Source organism: Labrus bergylta, chromosome 2 (assembly GCF_963930695.1).
Source record: "Labrus bergylta chromosome 2, fLabBer1.1, whole genome shotgun sequence".
Lineage (NCBI taxonomy): Eukaryota > Metazoa > Chordata > Actinopteri > Labriformes > Labridae > Labrus > Labrus bergylta.
This window is the reverse complement of record NC_089196.1, coordinates 14,029,786-14,049,957: the sequence shown is the minus strand read 5'-3', so window position 1 is coordinate 14,049,957 and position 20,172 is coordinate 14,029,786. Positions and strand designations below refer to the sequence as shown.

Below are 20,172 nucleotides of genomic sequence, written 5' to 3'. Positions count from 1 at the left end.
ATTTAAGGTTCTGCAGCAGAAGGGGGGGCTGACGGGTTATTGGAAGATGAATGGCCTCTAAGATAAATGCATGCAGGCCAAAGCGCGTCGACCCCCACTCTATACTGCCCCACTACCATGACATCAGAACAGAAGGGGAAAGCATCTTGTCTTTGTGGAAGAGCCTAATTTAATTTGTACCTTCCAACAAGGGGTAAATATGTTTGAACTGTCTCGCTGAGCCCGCGGTGGCCCGATCAGGTTCTCACGGGAAACTGCTCCGAGCAGGATATCAAGCCTTCTGCATCACAACTTCACTTTCTAAACTAATCTAATTTCTGGGCTCTTCTTTTCTTTCACTCCCCTCCCTCGCTCCATCTGTTCCTGTGCTCCTCTCCTCTCGCGAGGCTGTCACTCCCTGCTGTCCATGCTTCGTGTCATTCCGGCTCCCGGCGTTCCCCGGGGATGATCTTTGTGACCTTCTCCCTGTCTTACTGGAATTTGACGTCAAAGGTCTTGTTGTTAAGAATGGAGTTTTGTTTAGTAACAAATATGACCCTTTGCCTTTGCTTCTAGTCAGTCTTGTGCTCACTCTGACTTTATAACATGCTTATTCACACTCTTTTTTCCCCCACTAATTTTATTTCCCTTTCTCTCCCTCTTATTCCCCTGCATCAATGGATCTTCCTTTCACTGCCTTTCTGCCCCCTGGTCTCGCCTCTCGTAGCTCCCTGGCTATCTCATGTATTATTTCAGTCTACAGGGGCTCAGGGTGGAAATGAAATATGGCGGCCAAGCCTCAACGGGCATGCTCATATTCTGTGTAATTACCTCGGGCTGAGGGCCGGGGCTCGGTTCAGTATCTATAAATCTGTGCCTCTCACTGGCCCCAGCCGCCTTTTGAAACCCTACCCTGCCGACGTGTCGTGGTGAGACTATGACCCATGACCTTTCACACCACCAGGGCTGCTGGGAGTGACCTGCGACCCTGCGTTGGGCTCTCTCAGAGTCTGCTCAGTCTGACCCCTCAGAGCCTCGTGACCTCCCAAGTCACAGCTGTGCCTGATCTGTCCTTAGGGGCCAGAAAGGAACACGTCAAATGGGGGTTTTTTCGGTGCTGGTGTGTGTGGGTGTGCATGTGTGTATGAATGGAAGTGGGGGGGGGGGGGGGCGTGTGGGGGATGTATGTGTGACTGTGTTTGTGTATGTGTATGTGTCTTTAAATCCTCACATATCTTTTCCTCTTCCCTATACAAGGACTCTCACAGGGGAGTGTATACATAGAGATAGGTGGGTTACCAAAACAACGTGTCTCTTACAGCAGAGGCAGCGACATGTAGACAGGGTCAGACAATCTATCAATCATGCAGACAAAGGTCATGGACCCCTAATGGCAGTGTGTCTGTAAGCAATGCTAATGTCATCTGTTAAAAACATATAGTCAGAGATGATTTATCACAATGTATCGATCCTTAAAAGATACATCCAATTCACTCTTACTGAAAAGTCGGAGAAATAAAGATGTCCGATTGCATTGAGATTTCATGAGACACATGGGTACAGGTCACTTAGTGTCTGCTGTGATTAGCTTTGTCTTGATTTTGACCTCATGGATGTAAACGTCATTGCAATGTTTAATGTCCAACTCCTTTTTCTTTCTTATCTACTTCTCTATTTTCATTTTCACCTACTTTTCCTCAAACAGAGATGGAAATCCTTGCCTGAAGTCAGCAATATATCTCTATCATTGTCATCGTTCAAACTCCCCTTTCCTGCATTCATGCTCCCTGTATGCTCTCTCCCCTCTCCACCCGTGGCCTTCAGAGCCCCGTGTCCGACCAGAGCGGGGCCTCTGTGACCTGCAGCTGTGTTTACTGTCAACACAGACCAGTGTTAGGACAGCTGGGAGAACAAGAGAAGGCCAGACAGTAGAAAGCATGAGCGCACATAGGCTGAGCAGCACACACACATGTGCACACACACACGCACACACACACACCAAAAACCCCTTACACGTGAAACATGCACTCGCACACATGACGAAAACAAGCACAAACATTAAAATGTGCTCCAAGAATTCAGCTGATATATAACACATTCTTTATGCTGAAACAAATGACCAATTTCTGTTTCATGGATAATAACTGGCAGATTTAGGGAGTGTCACCTCTTCCTGTTTGTGGTTTTAAAGACATCTTGGTTCTCATGACACTTCTAATGAAGGCTTTTCACTGCACCAGTAGGATGATCATGGGAGCCTGCTTATGCCTGTATTTGTTTGTGTAAGAGGTTGTGTTAAACTGCCTTTGGATATGTGAGGAAAAGCCCTAACACACCAAAAAAATGTAGTCACACAGAGCAATGACGAGATGGTGCAAACTCAAATATCCCCAAATACTTATTATGTTTCCCCCTCTTCCTGTACCCCAGCTGATTCAGTGGGACAGTCGCTGGTTCACACACTCTGTATCCTGTCCTGTTATGACACACCATCACAAACACGCATACACACACTTCATACCAATCTAATACATTTCCCTGGGATTTAAACTTTCATGGGAGCCTGCAAACCCCACCATAGTTGTGGTATGACTCCCCCCATGTGTCCTGTCAGGCCTGGGAGAGAGGAAGCTCCATCAGTTAGCATCACAGGGGAAATTCCCCCTAGCTATCACTGAATGACATATAATTTAATCCTGGATAAACTTTGACTGGTAATCAGAAGAAGAAGATAATCAGTAATATCTTACAAACAACAAAAACATAAAGACATTTACATCAATTCCACAATGTGAGGATTTTTTAAATGTGAATTTTGGGGCTTTTAATGCCTTTTACTTACATAGGAGAATGGATAGAGCAGGAAATGACATGCAGGAAAGGAACCACAGGTGGGATTTGAACCTGGGTCACCCGTTTGGAGGCCTCTAGCCTCCATACATGGGGCTTGACCTAACCGCTAGGCCATCTCGTCCCAAAGTGACTACTATCTTTTTCTTACTGGAAGTACAGAGACAGTGAATTTTACCTGATATGGCATCTAATCGTCCTGATCTATATCATCTATCCCTGTGACTAACTATCAGACCCATATCATCCATTCCTGAAAAGGTATTGACACTTCCCCATTGCTATTGGCACAACTTATCAGGCGTCAAGTAGACCATCCTGAGAGGATATCGACATCCTGCTTTTAGTCCCATTGATGCATTGTCGCATATGCTGACAACACTTTCACTCTGTTCCTTGTTGTTCACCGCTGACATACATTCAACTTGGCAGCAGACAGCCATATATAAGTGAACTTACAAATACCCTCATAACCTGTAAACCAGACAGTTGTTGCTCTCCTTTTTTTTTACAAATATACACTCTCTCCATCTCTATCCCTATGGTATGGTTACCATGGAAACAGAGGTTGTGGGAAAGAAAATACTGTATTAAGAGTGAGTTATTTTTTCTTCCAATTTCTCTCTCACTCATTCTTCTGTTCCCGCTTCGCTTTCTCTGTCTCTCTCTCTTGCTTCCTCCCTCGTTCACTGAAAGTCAAGCAGTGTGTGGAGCGATCAATATCATTAATCAACAGAACTCAACAGCACTCAGCTCTGCGGGGAGAGATGAAGAGGCACGGGGGAATGTCAACATGCCGGCCTGGAGTAGTCTTAACCAATGATACATATCACACATCACATGGATGAGAGCTGGGCTGAGGAAGGAGAGACAGAGAGGGACCAGAGAGGCAGACAAAGAGAGACAGATAACTGAGGAATGGAAGTCTGCTTTCTAGGTAGAGGTGAGAGGGAGCGAGCAAAGGAAAAGTGCAATGGAGGAGGAGAGATAGAGGAGTTATTACTTGGTTGTCACCTGCAGTCTAAAATCCCATATGACATAAGCAGTGAAGTGGTGACGGAGGAGGAGCGTTCATTTATCTGACTCACTCTCAGGTACAAGTACAGTCAATAAGTATAGTCCCTGTTACACCATCTACTGGAGCTGTGACCAGCTGCTGAAACAAATAACCTTCAATCACTGTCCACACTGACCAAAATACTACAAAGACAGACAAATAATGTAGTTATAAACTGTTTACTGGTCAGGCATGGCTCTACAACATTAAGAATAAGTTGATATCACAACTGAGGTTTTTATTCTAGCTATTAGGGCTTAACTATATTGGAAAATACTGATATAGTAATATGTTTTCTTTCTTTGATATATAATTACAAAAAAATGAAATTTTAGGAGACAGATGCCTCTTTATGTGTCTTTATCTGCATTTAAGACACAATGTAGACATTTACATTTCTTGTTTTGATGGAGTTTAGTTTCTCTGAGGAATAAGACAACCAGCAAGATTTGTAAAGCCAGGACCTGACTGTGATAAGCATTTAATTAAATGCTTGACACTTGTCTGACATTCTAAAAACACCTAAATCGTTGCTCATTTGTTTTCCTTTAGTTTTCTTTCTAATCAATTCAGTTACAGATATGAGCATCCAAACTGATTGCTTACAGGTATGTGTCTGTCCCTCTACACAATAATGACCACATCTAGCCTATAACTGAATAAGCCTGCGAATATCATTAAGGTGGACTAGGTGTGCAACATAATGCTGCGTATTATGTCGCATGTGTAAAGATGCTGTATACCAGAACCAAACCAAGCCAAGCAAGTCTCTGACATAACCATCCTTAACACTTTTTTCCTTTTCAGAAACAGAAAAATGTATACCTGTTTGATGGACAAGTGTATCAGCATGTCATCATATTTGTCCCGAAAGTGTCCTCTAGGACAGTTGTTCCCAATCATCTTTCCTTAGAGACCCCATACTTGTAGCTAAGAAAAGCTGAGCCCCCCAGGACCCACACGTAAAAAGTGATACATTGCTTTCAAATACTAACATCAATTTTAATAGTTTTCATCCATAAAATCTTATCAGAATATGCCTGTACACTTGGTCTTACCAAAAGCCCTGAACCCCAGGTTAAGAACCACAGCTCTAGGAGACACTGCTCAATACACTCCTTTGATGACACTACATCACCTGGTAAAGAAGAACTGAAGCATCACAAGTTGGAGCGTGTTTAAAAAGGTGGCAGTAAAGTGAGAAATCCATTTTTGTTTTTGCACTAGTTGTTTCTGTTGTAGAAATACTGAGATAATGGGACAGATTGTGTTTTATCGCAGATATGTTAAGCACTAAAAATAATAAAGACATCACTTTTTTTAATTGTAAGAATAATAAGGGAAATCCTAGTCACTGTGCTCCTTAATGGTTGAGATTTGAGTGTTATGAAAATAATTATGCCTTCTATTCCCTGTGAACCTAAGTCCTGCCTCAAACAGTCAGCTCGTAACGATGGAGGAATTTTTAGAGGCAGGCGATATCGCTGTGCTGGGAGAAATATAACAAAGGAGCGTTTTCTTACACCCAGTCTCACCCAGAAATCTCTCATATTCCTTTTTCTACACTGACTTTAAATGATGAGTTTCCATGACAAACATAGCGAGAAGAAAGAAGATGATATAAGTGGTTGGGAGTCAAACAGGACAATGTTTAAATTGACAGATGCATCAACATGCTGTATTAAAGTCAGGAAAGCTATTTTCATTCCTCAAGTCAAAATGAAGAAGAGTGGAATTTGAATTCTTGCTCTGAGTTCACCCACTCACTCACTCTTCTCCCTCATTATCTCACTCTTCCCTTCATTCCGTCTTTACAGTTGTTTTAGTAACTGAATAACTTATTCCTCACTGTATCTCTTCTTCTCTTGCTTCTCCGCCCTCTCACAGTGCAGGAGAGATAACTACGGTGGAGTTGACAGCGGTACTGGTCCTGTACTGTGGGCTGGGTTGGAGGTGAGTGGGAGGCTCAGTGTAGCATGTCAGCCATGCTTCTGGCAGTTGGACTTGCCATCTCGACTATATGCTTCCCTAAAGATGTGCTTAACAGCTTAAACAACTTTGAGGTGAAAGTTGATTTTCTCTTTTTAGTCATACAAAGGCTTCAAGCCAGGAATGATTTCATACGATGTCCCGTTCTTTTCTGCCTCGTGATTTTTTGAGTTTTTAATACAATCTGCAGATAAGTGTACCGAAAAAACATCTTAAAGAAGCTTGTTAAACAAATCTTTCCCAATAACTTTTTTATTGTGAGTAACCTCTCAGAGGGCAAGGCCCAGAATGTAATGTCAGCATTGCAGCGTGAATCGTGCCTCTGGAGCTCAAAGCCGCGCGATCAGATCTGGGATTGGGCTGTGCACAGTACACATGCTCCGAGGGAGCACAGCACACCCGGGCAGATTTAGAGTCTTGTTTGTTTATTTCTTCTAAGTGTGCGAGACAGAATGCTTTCCCGCATTAATATTCAGCAGCAACTCGTACACAACAAGGCAAGAAAAAGATAGAGCGCCAGAGAGAAAGAATAGGGTGAGAGAGATGGAAGTATGGAGGCGGACCTCCATGCGCTGCTGCTCTGTGAGGAGACAGATTATTTAAAGACTGATTGAGACGCCAACGTCAGACGGATTGGGAGCGTGAAGGCAATCAGCGAACAGATAAGGAGCTGTTACCTGAAGACGCAGCACTGTGCAGGCTGGTTTGGTAGTCCTCCCTGCACTGTCTGATAACAGCCTACTTTTAATGACCAGTGAAAGCTGGCAGGAGACGGACACTAAACAGATCAACCTCTCCTCCCCTCCGGCTGCGCCTGGCTCTGCTCACTAGATATACTAACCCCCGTCCTCTCACTCACTCCATCCATCCATTCCTCCTCTAGTCTATCTTTCCATCCTGCCATTCCATCATCCACCTTTCCCTCAAGCATTGCTTAAAGCAACGCTGCCAACATACACCTAAGCCAAGAGCCATAATGAATGTAAATACAGGAACATATAATGATGTGCACAGATATCCACACTCAGGATGGATTCATTCACACGGAAACATAATCATACTTTTTTCCTTTCATGTGCTTCTTCTTATTTGTATAACCATTAGCCATACAGAATCCAAAAAAGAAGACACACACACACGCACTTAGTACACACAATAATGGACACAAAAGCATTCTCATAAACCTCTTCACTTTAAAAGGTAGGCACTTCTTGCGCTTGCGCCGTCTTGGAGGATTACAATTAGCCAGGGATTCTCCTGCAGGGCATAAATGTGTTGCTTTCAGATACAAGGATCCATTTGACTCTAATGTAATTATTGTACGGAGGCTCCTGGTGCCCTCGCCAGCCACAGATTAAGGGCGCTCTCGCCCACCACTTGCTCTCACCTTTGGCTTCTCAGCTGAAACCACCCTAAACAGACTAACTCGTTCTCTCTCTCTCCCTTCAACTCTATCTCTTTCCAAGCTCTCTTCCAATAACACAACCCTCCCTGACGCCTCTGCCTTTGTCTTTTTGCTCTCAGCCTCCAGGCCAAGTAAGCTGATAGGCTGTCAGGGGTCAGCTGGCTGTGAGTGATTGGCTTAATGGGAAAGGCCGGAGTCTTCGCCTGAGAGCCAATGAGAAACAGCAGCAGCCTGTCCTGTACCCCCTTGTTGACCTACGCTAGCCCACAGTAACGGCACATGCCTCCGCAAAGACAGCCAGAGGGAGCACCGGGTAGCTGCCAACAGGGGTCCCCCACACACACATACACACTCATGCACACATAGTCACATACAAAATCACACACACACTACAAGATTATACATCTGCCTGCCAAGTGAGGATCCCTCACATCTCTGCCACCTTTTCACTTCCCCTTTCTCTCTGTCTTTATCCCTCTCTTTCTTCATTCCCCTCTGTCTTATCCTTTCTCTGCCCATCGCCCCCTCATCCTAACTCTGTCTTTGTGAATCACAGTTCTTGCATCAAAGTAGCAGAAATATTAATCCCAGCAGAAGTATCTGCTCCGAGTGTAGGGATCAAGAACCAGGTCGGGGATAGGTGGAGGGGGAAGAGACATGAGTAGAGAGAGAGAGGTGGGGGTGATGGAAATAAGACAGACACTATGAGGAGAATGGAAGGGGGGATGTAAAGTAGCACATTTTACAGCCCGAGTTGGAAGCCCCCCCTACACAACAATTATGTTTCACTAATCTCTTCCGGGTCTCACACTCTATAGTGTTCTGGCTTATAATTAGCATAAGCATACCATCATATAGCACACAAACTCATGATTTGTGAAATAATACAAGAAACCTTGCAAACAGATAAGCTATAGACATAAAGACGGAAAACAAGGGATCAACATTCATTTCAATAGTCCATTTCAAAAATGCCTCAATGTTCTATATGGATTTGAAAAAAATCCACATCCGTTTCCTTATTCAGTCAATGCAGATTTTTTCAGCCCTACCTTTACTTACTACATAGCGCAGTTTATGTATTTACGCATGAAAAAAAGAAAAAGCAGCAAAACCCATTATTTTGATCCCCCAGATACTAAACGTGTCTTTGAAAGAGTGTCCTCCCCCAGTTGTATGAGATAATGAGACACAGAGACAGACGGGTAACGGCCATGGTGACACCTGTGTCTGCACAATCACACCTAGTATTTAGCCAATGAATAGTAGGATTTAAATGGCTATGACAGACATTGCCAGGCATTCCATATGTTAAAGAGTGGGTGTATGTGTTAATGAGCAAAGGGACACACGGAATGACACAACAGGTCCATTCGGGGGAAAAAATAAAACATTTAGTAAATGTTTTAAGTGGCAAAAGCAAATTCACATGCCATCACTGAGGCACAAGCAAGGCCAAATAATCAAGTTTGGGTACAACCAAATTCCCATCCATCTGTGATTTGCATGAGCTGACACTCAGCACTAAACCAAACATCGCTCTGTTTTAGCCTCTCTTCACTGGCTTCCAATTCGTTACAGAATTGATTTTAAGGTTGCATTGTTTGTTTTAAAAGCACTAAATAGCCTGGCACCCTCTTATATTACTGATCTCCTCAGCCCCTACACAACGGCAAGGCCCCTCAGATCCTTTAACATGGGCCTCCTAGCTGTACCTCACTCTCGCCATAAACTTCGAGGTGGCCAAGCCTTTGCGGTCAAGGCCCCTCGCTTGTGGAACAGCCTTCCTCCCTCAGTCAGGTCTGCCCCCTCTGTGGAATCTTTTAAGTCCCGCCTCAAAACACACCTCTACACGTTGGCCTTTGAGTCCTAGTTAGGTTGTTTATACTTCTTTCCAATGTACTTCTATCAAATGTCTTATAATATTATTGTCTAATTATATCGTTAGTATTCTGTGTGCCTGTGTGGAGGCAAACATGTATGTATGAGTTTTGCCTTGTTATTTTTGTTTTTGTTTTGCTTTTTAATCTGTATTGCTCTCTTGTTTCATGTACAGCACTTTGGTCAGCTGTTGCTGTTTTTAAATGTGCTTTATAAATAAATGTGATTGATTGATTGATCATGTAATACCATACTTAACCCCAGGGAAAACATATGGTTGGCCAGTGTGTGTAGAAACACATTACAGTGACTGTCAGAATAATATCTGAACCTCCCACTTTCTCTCGTCAGAACTGACCTTGTGTAAACACTGGAGGAATTGGTAATGCTCCTCAGATGTGATCAAATTGCAGGGTGTGGAAGTATGTGTGTGCGTGTGTGTTTCCCTGTTAATAAAGTGGTGGGTTGTGAATCATCAAGCACTAAAACAAAAACAGTACATAGGTGGTGACAGTTGAGCACGGCAAAACACAAATTTCAAATCACAGCTCACCTTGATGATCTTTTATTTAATTGTCTTTGGTATGGCTTTGCAAAGTATGTTTTTCTTTCAACCGAATGACTTAACATCCAGACTAGTCTTTAGTTAGGAAAACACTCAGAAAACAGCCAAAATTAAGCAACATTTATTTGACGCGGCTAAACATGGTATCACAGCGTCTGTGGACAAACAATGTAAAATTGTTTTGTAGAGTTTGCTAACGTTAGCAGTGCTTGCACTTCCAGCCTTAGGGCCTTCTGAAAGGTTGTCGTCCAAATGCTTGTGCTGGTTACACAAATTGCTCAGTCGAGTGTTTATATGCCAGTTTAACCTAATGCCAACTACATAAAACTTTATCTCCATTTTCTAGATAAAAAATACTCCCAAATCACTCCGCGTGACGAGATGCCATCCGTACACTGTGCTGGTTTACATCTAGCTAGCAGAGCCTTGTAGCAGAAGCCATTAACCAGAGCAACACTCCAACTAGTGGTGGGCTTCTATGTTACAGCGTACATACAACATTTGTCTGGCATTGCCGACCTGAATTAATAAAAACATTGTAATAAATTGAAATGACTACTTCAAATGCTAACTACTAGCAAGGCTGATGAAATTAATTTGTTTAGTCCAGCGGTTCTCAAATTGTGAGGCTTGCATCCCCCGGGGTGTGGGAGGACTTCAGGGGAGGCGCAACAGATTTATGTTCTCTCAGGGGAGGATTACTTTCCAACAATTTGAGAACCCAGTCAGCAAATTGCACTGGACACAACCCTAGAATTTACCAACAAGTTGAACTAACTGAATGGTAGATTTGCAAAGGTCAGTACAAACTATCTGTCATTAAATCGTATTAAGTGTTGGAAACATGAATTCAGTTAGTATTCAAAACTTCTTGGTGACTTAAAACCTCTGAGGCCTGAAGCAAAAATGTAAAAGACAGTACATCTCATCTGTTTCCACAGCATAACTATATCAAGCCCATTTTCAATGATGGAAAAGACTGTATGTATATATTTGTATGTTGATATGTCTGAAGTGTCTCTCAGAATGAAGAGAACATGAGCAAGATGTGCTTTTGAGAGTTGTGTTGGCACCAGTGATGGGAATAACACGTTACTAAATAACACGCTACTGTAACGCCACTACATTTTTCGGTTACAAGTAGTGTTTCTAGTTACTTTTACAGAAACATAAAAAAAACTCATTACTTGTTACTTAAGTCTAGGTACATTTAAAAAAAAGCCGACAACAACATAACATAAAGGTTAATCGACATAGTTTCGGCGTGCGAGGTTGAGCTAACGCCATCCCAATAGCATCCTGGGAAAAAGAATGTCCCGCACAGTAAACACACACAGGCTGATGATAGTTCAAGCTCGAGCTTTCTGTCTCGGAAATACTGAAATAATGTTTTCCTGCTCAAGGTAAACAACAAGAATATAGTGGTGAGTGGTAGTCTATGTGCAGGAAGAAAAAGTTTGTCCACCGCAAAGAATATGAATTCAAATCTCACGAAGCAACGAGCCACACAAACATACTTCTACCACATCAGCTGTCAGAGGGCTGCAAACCACGGAGGATCTAATCCATCCAAACAGTAATGGCTTGATTTTAATCATCACCAGCTCCTTAATCTGTAAACCAGGACAACACAGACTGTTAGCAAGGTATGTTGTTGACGACATGCTTCATATCAACTGTTGTCTTCACAGACCTAATAATCAAAACACAGAATATTGAAAATGGCTACAATATTATATGAAACTTGCTAGCAACATTAAATAATGGGAACATTAATATGAGTAATGAGGCAAAAAAGTAATGCTCGAAGCCACTTTTCAAAGTTACTTTTGTAATGTAGTTACTCAGTTAGTAACTCAGTTACTTTTTGATAGCAGTAACTAGTAACTGTAACTAGTAACTCAACTTTCCCATCACTGTTTGGCACTACATATGCCTTTACATGTCTCAGTGATACATATAGCACAATGAAAAACATCACTAATTTAAGGTAAAAATAATGGCCAAATAAACAAGTGTAAAACAATGTGATAATAAATAAATATCAAAACATCTTCAAACATTCTGAAAGCCTGCACAAAATCTCATTACAGTGCATCAAGTACGACCAAACTCTGTCTCCTTAAGTAATCCAACCACAGGCTCCAGTTCACACAAGTGTAATTCATAAAACAAATGACAAACCAGACAATCAGCTATCTTTGTTGGAATTCCTGCACAAAATAAGATGGATCCATAACAAGTTTGCACACTGTGGTGCCAATGAAGCTGGAATGTATTAAAATGTAAACACAAAAAACAAAAGGATAAATAAATACCTTATGAGGTAAACAAACCAGTAGGAAAAGTATTGGACCAAAAAGACAAAATTTAAACAAGAGTAGTTTAGGAATGTTTTAGAATCATGTTTTCTATTACAGATTCAATCTGCTACCATAGGGTATGCTTTTTGTATTTGTTTGGAAAGCTCATGCCTGCTTTGGCATCAATGTGCTGTGTCTGTGTTTGTGCATCTTATTATGTTTGCATGCTGACTGAAGATGTTTTCCATCTGCTTCTAAAAATGTTGGGTTTTGTGTGATGTGTATCACACACATCCCAAAAGGAGAAAAGCAAAGAAGAAATGATGTAATCACAAACATTAAAAGCCTGTCTAACAATAAAACATGTCCTTTAGACTTGTTCATTTCCTGACCGTTCAGTTTCTGCCAAACAAGTTCTGACATAACTAGACGAGACCAAAAACGAGAAAGGAATATTAAGGGTTATAAAAGAGATGTCTTAAAATAAAGAAAAATATATATTAAATATAAAATTATAAAATATATTCAGCAAATTTATTTAATAATAGAAATAAAATAGTGTGAGTAGTGTGATCAAAAAGTCAGAGACAATAAGTAAGGTTATAAAATAAGGCCAAAAGCAAGATGTAGGTAGGATGCCCCTCTTGAGGCCCAAGGCACCTGGAAATAAATAAAAATGATGTACAACAAAAAGCTTTTAAACATCTCACAAATTCTGCATTTGGTTTATGTTCATGCATATATTATTAGATTCATGCGTTTGTTTTTGCAATGTCAACTTGATGAATATTTTTTAAACTCAAGAAATACTCCTCTACAAAAACAGAAAAAAATGTCTTTTAGCAATCTCATGACACAAGGAACAGCACAAAGGACATAAAGAACTACTCTTTGGGGTTTCTGTCATACTTTATAGCGTGTCAAAAACAGAGAAGGGAGTACTCTGTGGCTTGTATACGTGAGTATCTCATAATGCAACTCTGTGCTATAAAGTTCAACCAGAGAAAAGTTATGGACCCTTTGGACCCTAAATGTGGCCCTATCAAATGCATTCCAAACCATGAAATGTGACACAACAGGAAATGGCTTAACAGATTTTTCTCTTGGGCTAGAGGGGCCAATGACTGTCACTTTAGTTTAGGCCCACTGCCTCTCAGCTCCCTGTGTCTGGTCAGTCGTTTGTAGGTGGGGGACCTCTGTATTAAAATACCATTTTGGGATAAGGATAAAATCTTTCAAGACCTGGTCCAGTGGTCTGAATGTGAGCAGAGCTCCACCCTTAGTCTCTGAGAGGCACCTGAGTGAGTGTGAGGGCGAGGTAAGGCATGTGTCAGTTAACCAGACGGTTAGATTTGTGGGGTCTCACATCCCTCAGTTTTTCTGGCTCTCTTGACTGGTTTTGGCATTTATTGGGCTTTACGCTGTGCACTTAATCTTTATTGGGATTTACTCTAAGAACTGACCCAGACTGAATACACTCCCTGAGAGAAAACAGCTTCCTTTCACTTTTACCTCGACGTAGTATAATGATACATAGTGAAAGTACATTTCTTGAAGAAATTGTGTAGTCAAATTAATTCAGTACCATGCATTTGCTTATTTTTCTTATGGAATATGTCCTATTGTCCAGTCTAAAATAAAAACAATAAGCCCAAAAAGAAATCTAAAAAAAATACAAACAAACAAATAAAGCAGCTACACTCAGGAGAATGATCTTTATAGAGATCATTGAAATCATCTTCTTTGCTGAGAGAGGGTGCATTCGAGTCCCACTGCATCTTGGATTAAGGTTAAGCATAGATATTTTAGATATAGATATCTGTGTTTTTGGAGCCAGATCCAGAAATCTCCCAATCTCTCTTATTTGTTCTGTCATTGTCATTCTGCTCATGTGTAAACGTGTGAAAAGCAATGATATGAAAAAAAGCGCAGCGAAGAAAAAACAAACAGTGGGGATGAGAAGCAGGCGGAAGCCCGTAAAGCCTGGTGACCGGGGTCAACTCTCTCAGATACACATCACTAAGAGGAGCTATAAAAGTTCAAGAGGAGGTGTCTCAGTCGATCCAAAGAAAATAAACCCAAGCCTGACTATACAAGGACATCAGCATGGAACACACGGAGGCCCAGCCGGAGTAACAACAACAAGCAACAAGGACAAAATCTACATCCATCATTCAAGGGCAGATACAGTACGTCTTACATGCAGGAACACCACTTGTCCATACACACACACACACACACACACACACACACACACACACACACACACACACACACACACACACACACACACACACACACACACACACACACACACACACACACACACACACACACACACACACACACACACACACACACTCACACTCACACTCACACACACACACACATAATAACTTTCACTCACACTCACACTCACACACACACACACACACACAATAACTTTCACTCAGTCACCCTCACACATTGGAGAAAGGATGTTTGCACTGAGATTTAAGAGTATGAGGTATCCGGATCCTTCTGCATGTTCCTGTGATTTGAGCCATAACAAGAGGTTAACCAGACATTACTTCTTTCTGGTCTACAGGGGATAGGTCAGTTTACTCCATGCAGCACACATACAAATCTGTATACCTCAAACACACACACACACAGCCAAAAAGTACATATGAGTATAAAAAACCACATGACCAAATCCTTATAGGAAACCGCAGGGACTTCCCCGTGCAGCCAGCATAAATAACCAACAGCATAGGCTGTTCATCATCACTTATTGGTGTATGTACATGCCAGGGGTTTGCTGGAACATGATTGGTCGGTGCATTCATCAATCTGATAGTGATCAGTCCCATATAGGGGAGATTAATCATTAGCTCTGCAGGGGCAAATGCATGGCACGGCAGATAGTGATTATTGATGGGTTAATCCTAACTCCATGGCTTTGCATTCAGGAAAAAGCCTCAGGGTCTATCATGCTAAAAAAAAAATATATATTGCTTTCGTATTAAGGCATTAGGTATGTTGGCTATATGCAAAGTGGTTATGCTGCAGTGGGAAAATTACACCCATTATGGTTAATGCTCCATATTAATAGATTAGTGCAGTTACCTGAAGCAGACCTTGAATCTGAAATATTCAAAACAAAATGAGCAGGATAGAAAACTTCCCGGTTCAAAGTGTCAAAGATTGACTACAAGAGTACTATACACAGCCTTTTTTTTCTTTCTTTCCAACCCTCCTTTCCTTTTCTCTCTTCCCAGTTCTCTCTCTTCCTTTTTCTCTCCTCGAGAAGTGATGTTTTGCAGAAGTGCTTTTAAAAGCCCCAGAGGGTAAATAGTGCTCTAAAAGTAAACAGAAATGAGCTGACCTTGCCAGAGTTTGGGCTCTTGACAGCAGAGCTGCTCTAAGACTTCAAGCATCAAGGGTCACAACTATAAACAAATCCATTCCAATGCCAGCAACACATACACACAGAGAGAAAGCAAACAAGTTCCTGGCAAAGGAACATAATTAACAAAAACTCCAGAGAGAAAATGGAAAAGAAAAAGAGAGACGGATACTGACAGTGGGAACAAAAATGCAGATAAGAGGAGGTGGTCTTCACCGGGCAATAGAGTGGGACTGTTGGAGAAACTGAGAAGGTGGTGAAGATTAAGCTATAACAATGCGGGTACAGGGTGAAAAATTCCTCACCAGTGTAAAGCCGGATGTGAGTCACCTCACCTGGCATCTGTTTTAGTTTTAGGCAGGAGGGCAAAGTTCATGGCTTTTTCTCTGAGCAGCCAGCCCAACAGAAAACCTTATCAGCTTAGTCCACGCAGAACAACTTGAAGCATCTCTCAGCTGGCCCGAAGGACTTCTTAACACCTGGCGTCGCCTTCATGGCTTTCATATCCATGGCTTTGTCCAGATGGCATGTAGCCTTTTGTACGTCTAACTTAAACGCCAGCCATTTCCGTTTCTGAGCTGTAGCACTAACAGTGTCTTTCTCCTCAGGAGCCCCTCACCTGTGTTGCAGAGCTTTGTTAAGTTTGCAGATGATTTATCATTCAGACACAACTTACATCTAACCCTAAAGTTGTTTTTGGCTCTTTCACCCAAAAAAAATAATAATAATGGGAATATTTGACTATTCGGGCAGCCTTTAAAAATGCAGGAAGACATTTGTTTGGGTATCTTTCCAACAGAGAGAGTATAGGTCACAAAGTAAGAAAAAAATCATGAAATGTCAAAACCTTACAAAGTGGTTTTAGTAGCACTTACAGTGACAATAAGCCCCACTTAAACTTTGATGATATACAGAATTATGGTCCTGGAAAATCGTTTTGCAGTAAAATCTCTTTACGCTTACAACATTTATCAGTGTGCATATTTCTTGGCATATCATCTCATGACAGGAAAAAAAAAAGCACCATCTTCATTCTCAGATGCACCTCCACCTGTGTTACAGTCCTAGGAGAATCCTCAATTTCCAGTCCTGGATGGCCTGGTTTGGGGCAGTGTGCAGAGCGTGGTTTGTGTCTCCTCAGGGCAGTGTTTGTCATGTCGGAGAATCTTGTTATATACTCCATGTTCCTCAGCCCTGTGATAAGTCATCGTTATAGCTGGCCAACCTGGCAACCCAGTGATAAGGGAGCCATGTTCAATCACTACGCCAGCTAATATTTCAAATTCCATATTGTTTGCCTGCGGTACAAGTTCCCTACCTCCAGCCTATGCACACACACACAAACACACACACACACACACACGCACACACACACACACACACACACACACACACACACACACACACACACACACACACACACACACACACACACACACACACACACACACACACACACACACACACACACACACACACACACACACACACACACACACACACATATGTAAAGGAGAGTTTCTCTATTTCTGCCTCTTTTCCTCCTTCCTCTCTTTGTATCTGTCTCTCTCTGTCTGTTTCCCCTTTGATGAATTGTGAGGATGAGTGGTGTCTGTAACCCTACTAGAAAAGGTGGGTTGTACCTTGTTTACACAGTGTAAACGCTTTCATGGAGTTGGACATACTTTTTTACTAAAGAGGAGGGAGAGGGATTATTCATAAGAAAAAAGCACTTCTCAAGCTTTGCTTTCTAAATGTAAACAGGAACTCAAAAGTCAAAGTTAGTTCACTTTTTTCAAACTAAACATGAATCAGAATTAAAACCAAAATTCTTACAAAAAAATTCATATTTTTAATAAAAGACACATTTTTGAAAACGGCCTTCGTGCTATGTGAACATGCCATCAGTTTCTGTGTAAACACTGCTCCACACAGTCCTTTCACTGTAAGCGGTCTTGAGCTTCCTCTCCAACAGCCCACCAACAACCACAGGCTTCAGGTGGGGTCTAACCACATCCGCCGGGAGAGCAAATGGGGTCTCAAGCATCATCCCATCAAAATGATGTCCTCTAAACTTCTTCCGAGCTCTCGCTGTCTCTCCAACTCTCGTAAAAAAAAAAAAAAAAAAAAAAGCTGATTGGTTCAGCTTGGGAAGGCAATGGCTCCTGCGGCTGTGTTTATACAGCTTTAAGAGAAGGCAGTTTAGCAGGTGCATGGCGCTGTAAGTACAACCGCAATCCACCGCTAAGAGGATTAAAAGCTAGGATGATATCTTTCTAGTAAATAACGTTTCTCTGGAAAGAAAATACAGCAATAATAGAGCTCGTCTCATTCCCCTAGCTTCATCCTCTTTGCATTGGAAGACAAAAAGTAAGCGAGAGGGAGGGAGAGAATGAGTTTATACGGGTTGGGGGAGAAAAAAAAAACAGGTGTTAAGCCTCTCCAAACTGGCCTATGTAATGGGGTTCTGTTTGGAGGGTGTGGAGCAAGCGGATAAACAGCACGCTGGTCGATATATTTGCCTCCTTCTACTCTATAATCCCAACAGCGTTACCCAAAGAGTATGCTTTATAAGCATCGCAAGCGCCTCAAACATATACTGTACCAACTTCTCCAACAGAGCCCCATTCAGGGACAAGCTAAGCTCCTGTGCTATATCTCTTTCCAAACTGGCAGGGATTGGATACTCATTGCAAAGTAAATGGAGATGAATCATTGAGTTCTGAATTTTCATCATCTGAATGGTCCTAGATTCACCACAAACTTCCCTATCCTGAAGTGTTGCCAGAGCCAGAAAATGATGTTATTTATCCTGATTTCAGGTACTGCTTTCAGTTGTGTTGTGCTATAGGAGTAACTTGATCCCAGACTTAGTGGTCAATAGAGAGGTTATCTGCCTCTCACAGCAGGGTTGAGGCCACTTGCATCAGAACGAGAACATCTACTAGAACACCTGCCTGAGTCTTATATGTATCCAGCCCAACCTATGATCCTTCTTGGATCTCTTTCTCCTTTTCCCTTCACTTTTAATTTCTTAATTCCTCCAGAGCGGCCATCCATGACTACCTTGGGGTCCTTGTCCCGCTGCCCACTCATGGAGAGAGAGGCACTGGATGTTTACACCTGCTAGGCCCCACTCAAAGCCTAGGGGTGGAGTTAGTGACCTGCCCATCTCTCCTCCCTGCTCCTCCCTCTCCCAAAGGAAACAATTCCCCTGTTACTGAGGCATCAATAGATGGCCCAGCTGGAGTTTTCCCTTGTATTATATTCCTAGAGAGGACGCTACTGCATGTTTGTGTGCGAGTGTGTGCATGTGCACGACATGTGTTGTGATGAGCGCTGTTCAAAACACACTCCAGGAACCAAGTGGATGGGTGGGGCAGAGGACTCTTTTCCAGCTCATATCACACAATGCGGCTAATTCTGTTGCCTGCTGAAGTGGAGAGAGAAGGAGGGTAAAGTCCTGGCCTTGAGAGGGTATGAACCCCTAGATCAGTGACCTGCTAGGACAATAGGGCCTCTCATAGGCAGACCCTTAGCTCACCCTCAAACACAGCCAAGTTAATCCCCTGAGCCGACAGTCTTGCTATTAAAACTGAAGCACTGAGTTTGCCTAATTGTGTATAAAGAAAAAGGCAAGTTTCAAGTAGGAGCAAACCAGTAGTGGGGCAACACTTAAGGAAAATGTTGTTTACGCTGCTATTTGTAATTGTAAAGTTACTCATTGGAGAAGTTTGTCATGGGAAAAACATGCTAACCCCTTTCCACAAAAGCCTCTTTTGCGTGTCAGTGAACCCAACATAAAGTGCGTACTTGTTAAAAGTAAAAAAATAACCTCAGGGTGTAAATGTCTATGACTTAATTCATGATGTAATTATGCAAAAGATTCATAAACTGGTAATGATATTTTACTTCAAATCTAAATTTGAAATCATTCCAATGTATATAAATTGATGTTTAGTTGCCAGTAGAGAGCAGTGATTTGAGTTTGTGGACCCACAATTCACTCATTCATGAAAATAACATATCAAAAGACAACAATGAGATGGTACTCTCCTTGAAAATGAAGATGCCGTTTTCCATCATGAATACAATAACAGTATTCATAGAAAGAGAAGAGTAAAAGTAAAAAAGCAATAATTTTATCAAATCCATGGAGGGCCATTATGAGGCATCAGAACCTCTGCCAGCAGGGATACATCACCAAGAGATCAGAACTCTTCTTCTCTAGCCAAAGGGAAATATTCAAAACAGTGCTACTGGGCTTTGAAAGAAGTCTGAAATTACTGCAAATTTTTTTCTTAAACCCTAGTGTGGTCTGAACTTTCTGTGAGAAAATGATCAGTCAGAAAAAAATACGACTTTTCAATGCCAGCACCTCCTCATTCCAAAAACAACTGTGTCACATTCCTACATTGTTTTTTTCCCTCCCTCACATCAGCTCGCACTTCAGACTGTCATGAAATAATATTGGACAGGAAAGGAGGGGGAAATTATCAAGAAGAGAGGCATGCTTTTCAACTGACAGGCAGTTACTTCTACTCCGAGGTTTCCTGTTTAACACGCGGATTGTTCGTTCATTTTCCTTTTTTTTTTAAATTAGAGCCATGTCTTCTTGGTATAACATTTTCATTTCTTTCAAAGAATTCAACGTCTTAAAATGTGATTTTTAAGGAACTGGTTCCTTGCCTTGCATTTGTATGGAATAATCTAATCATGCATTTCATTCTCCCTTTTTTAAAAACGCTTAATGAA

General features: G+C 41.8%; 1 protein-coding gene and 1 long non-coding RNA gene across 3 annotated transcripts in view; one reads left to right on the top strand and one right to left on the bottom strand.

Annotated features, from left to right (window-relative positions):
- Positions 1 to 14,407, top strand: part of LOC136183157 (uncharacterized) — a 31,365-nt gene extending 16,958 nt beyond the window's left edge. For both annotated transcript variants that reach the window (XR_010668987.1, XR_010668986.1), the window contains exons 2-3: positions 5,774 to 5,839; positions 7,400 to 14,407. This is a non-coding gene — a long non-coding RNA (uncharacterized lncRNA). The remainder of the gene's footprint in view (positions 1 to 5,773; positions 5,840 to 7,399) is intronic.
- The window catches only part of LOC110001478 (uncharacterized), a 222,303-nt gene that overhangs the window by 83,025 nt on the left and 119,106 nt on the right, over positions 1 to 20,172 (bottom strand). The window lies entirely within an intron of this gene.